The 4,295-nt window shown below is 41.0% G+C and overlaps 1 pseudogene; it reads right to left on the bottom strand.

The window, feature by feature from the left end:
- Positions 1-3,673, bottom strand: part of LOC102834553 — a 40,126-nt pseudogene extending 36,453 nt beyond the window's left edge.
- Between the last annotated feature and the right edge of the window lie 622 nt (positions 3,674-4,295).

Raw genomic sequence — 4,295 nt, 5'->3', positions numbered from 1 at the left:
ATTTGATTTCTATGTGTTCCATCTGGCAAGGTCCAGCAAAGAATTTAGCTCTCTGGATATGAACATGTTGGACTTGTCTGCCATGTAGCTAGTTCTCAATATATGGACAAGTTGGACACATCTGCTATGTAACTAGAACTCTGTATATGGAAATGTTGCTCTACACTGCCATGTAGCTAACTCTCTGTATATAGACACGTTGGACTCATCTGCCTCGTTACTAGAACTCTTTATATGGAAATGTTGCACTACTCTGCCATGTAGCTAGCTCTCGGAATATGGACATTTTGGACTTCTTTGTCACATAGCTAGTTCTCTGTACATGGATATGTACAGTATAAGCACACGTCAGAAATATCTGCCCCGTATCTAGAACTCTGTATATGGAAATGTTAAACTACCCTGCCATGTTGCTAGCTCTCTTTATATGGACATTTTGGACACATCTGTCATGTAGTCAGCTCTCTGTACATGGATATGTTGAACTGACCTGTCAAGTAGGTAGCTCTCTGTATATTAACATACTGGACTTGTCTGCCATGTATTGAAAACATCTGCCATTTAGGTAGAACTCTGAATATGAACATGTTGGAGTTCTCTGTCATGTAGCTAGCTCTCTGTATATAAACAATTTGTACTCATCTGCCTTGGAGCTAGAACTCTGTATATGGAAATGTTGTACTACCCTGCCATGTGGCTGTCTGTATATGGACATTTTGGACTCGTCTACATGTAGCAGCTCTCTGTATATGGATATATTGGACTGATCTGCCAAGTAGGTACCTCTCTCTTTATGAACATATAGGACTTGTCTCCCTGTAGGTGGCCCTCAGTATATGGACACGTTGGACACATCTGCCACGTATTCACTACCCTGAATACGGACATGTTGGACTACTCTGCCATGTAGCTAGCTCTCAGTAGAAGAACACGTTGGACACATCTGCCACGTAGCTTGAACTCTGTATATGGAATTTTTACACTAATCTGCCATGTAGCTAGCTCTCTGTATATAGACAAGTTGGACTCCTCTGCCTTGTAGCTATAACTCTTTATATGGAAATGTTGCACTACCTTGCCATGTAGCTACATCTCAGTATATGGACACTTCAGAGACATCTTCCATGTACCTAGAACTCTGTATATGGAGATGTTACAGTACTCTGCCATGTAGCTACCTCTCTGTATATGGACGTTTTGGACACATCTGTCATGTAGCTAGCTCTCAGTATATGGACACTTTGGACACATCTGCCATGTAACTAAAACTCTGTATATGGAAATGTTTCCCTGTGAAGCCATGTAGCTAGCGATCTATATATAGACAAGTTAGACTCATCTGCCCTGTAGTTAGAGCTCGATATATGGAAATATTGCACTACACTGCCATGTAGCTAGCTCTCTGTATATAGACAAGTTGGAATCATCTGCTTTGTCGTTAGAACTCTGTATATGGAAATGTTGCACTACACTGCCATGTAGCTAACTCTCTGTATGCGGATATTTTGGACTTATCTGCCATGTCCTAGCTCTCTGTACATGTATATGTTGGACAGATCTGCCAAGTATTTAGCTCTCTGTATATGAACATATTGGACTTGTCTGCTATGTAGCTACCTCTCAGTATATGGACACATTGGACACATCCTCCATATAGCTAGAACTCTGAATATGGACATGTTGGAGTACTCTGCCATGTAGCTAGCTCTCTGTATATAGACAATTTGTACTCATCTGCCTTGTAGCTAGAAGTCTGTATATGGAAATATTGCACTCCCCTGCCATGTAGCTAACTCTCTGTATATGGACATTTTGGACTCGTCTGCATGTAGCTAGGTCTCTGTACATGGATATGTTGGATTGATCTACCAAGTAGGTCGCTCTCTGTATATGAACATGTTGTACTTGTCTGCCATGTAGCTAGCTCTCAGTGTATGGACATGTTGGAAACATCTGACATGTAGCTACTATGCTGAATATGGACATGTTCGACTACTCTGCCATGTAATTAGCTCTCAGTATAAGGATACATTTCACACATCGGCCTTGCAACTCGAACTCTGTATATGGAATTTTTGCACTACTCTGCCATGTAGCTAGTTCTCTGTTTATACACAAGTTGAACACCTCTGCCTTGTAGCTATAACTCTGTATATGAAATGTTGCACTACCTTGCCATGTAGTTGGCTCTCAGTATATGGACACGTCGGAGACATTTGCCATGTACCTAGAACTCTATATATGGAGATGTTACACTACCCAGCCTTGTAGCTACCTCTCTGTATATGGACATTTTGGACACATCTGTCAGGTAGCTAGCTCTCTGTACATGGATATGTTGAACTGTTCTGTCAAGTGGGTAGCTCTCTGTATATGAACATATTGGACATGTTTGGGATGTAGCTAGCTCTCAATATATCTACATGTTGGACTCATCAGACATGTAACTAGTACCCCGTATATGGACATGTTGGACTGCACTGCCATGTAGCTAGCTCTTAGTGTATGGACACATTGGACACATATTCCAGTTACCTAGAACACTGTATATGAAAATGTGCATTCCTACCATGTAGCTAGCTATCTCTATATATAGACAAGTTGGACTCATCTGCTTTGTACCTAGAAATCTGTATATGGAAATGTTGCACTATTCTGCCATGTTGCTAGCACTTTTTACATGGATATGTTGAACTGATCTGCCAAGTAGTTAGTTCTCTGTATATGAACATATTGGACTTTCTTCCGTGTAGGTGGCTCTCAGTATATGGAAACGATGGTCACATTTGCCATGTAGCTAGTTCCCTAAATATGGACATGTTGGACTACTCTGTCATTTAGCTAGCCCTCAGTATAAGGATACATTGGACACATCTGCCATGTAGCTCGACTTCTGTATATGGAATTGTTGCACTACTCTGCCATGTAGCTAGCTCTCTGTATATAGACACGTTGGACTCATCTGCCTTGTTGCTATAATTCTGTATATGGAAATGTTGCACTACCTTGCCATGTAGCTTGCTCTCAGTATATGGACACGTTGGACACATCTGCCATGTAACTAGAACCCTGTATATGGAATTGTTGCACTGCGAAGCCATGTAGCTACCTCTCTGTATATAGACAAGTTGAAGTCATCTGCCTTTTAGCTCGAACTCTGTATATGGAAATGTTGCACAACCCTGCCATGTAGCTAGCTCTCTGTATATGGACATTTTGAACTCGTCTGCCATGTAGCTAGGTCTCTATACATGCATACATTTGACTGATCTACCAAGTAAGTAGCTCTCTGTATATGAACATATTGTACTTGTCTGCAATGTAGTTAGCTCTCAGTATATGGACACATTGGACACATCTGCCATGTAGTGAGAAGTCTGTATATAGACAAGTTGGACTGCTCTGACTTGTATTTAGATCTCTGTATATTGACAAGTTGGATACATCTGCCTTGTAGTTAGAACTCTGTATATGCAAATGTAGCACTACCATGCTCTGTAACTAGCTTTCCGTATATGAACATTTTGGACTCGTCTGCCATGTAGCTAGTTCTCTGTACATGGATATGTTGGACTGATCTGCCATGAAGGTAGCTCTTAATATATGGACACCTTGTACACATCTGCCATGTACCTATAACTCTGTATATGAAGATGTTATACTATGCTGCCATGGCGCTAGCTCTCTGTATATGGACATTTTGGACGTGTCTGCCAAGTAGCTATTTATCAGTATATGGACATGTTGGAGGCATCTGTCATGTAGTTAGTACCCTCTATATGGAAATGTCGGACTGTTATGCCATGTAGCTAACTCTCAGTGTAGGGACACATTGGACACATCTGCCACAGAGTTAGAACTCTGAATATGGACATGTTGGAGTACTCTGCCATGTAACTAGCCCTCAGTATATGGACACGTTGGACACATTTGCCATGTACCTAGAACTCTGTATATGGAAATGTTGCAATACCCTGCCATGTAGTTAATTTCTGTATCTAGACAAATTGGACTCATCTGCCTTGTAACTAGAACTCTGTATATGGAAATATTTCCCTACCCTGCCATGTAGCTTACTCTCTGTATATGGACACTTTGGACTGGTATGCCATTTTAAGCTAACTCTCTGAACATGGATATGTTGCACTGATCTGCGAAGTATTTAATTCTCTGTATATGAACATACTAGACTTGCCTGCCATTTGTTGGCTCTCAGTATATGGACACTTTGGACACATCTGCCATATAGCTAGAACTCTGAATATGAACATGTTGGAGTACTCTGCCATGTAGCC

This window comes from Chrysochloris asiatica, unplaced genomic scaffold (assembly GCF_000296735.1).
Source record: "Chrysochloris asiatica unplaced genomic scaffold, ChrAsi1.0 scaffold00459, whole genome shotgun sequence".
Classification (NCBI taxonomy): domain Eukaryota; kingdom Metazoa; phylum Chordata; class Mammalia; order Afrosoricida; family Chrysochloridae; genus Chrysochloris; species Chrysochloris asiatica.
Note: the sequence above shows the minus strand (reverse complement) of the source record. Positions and strands in the feature narration are given on the sequence as shown.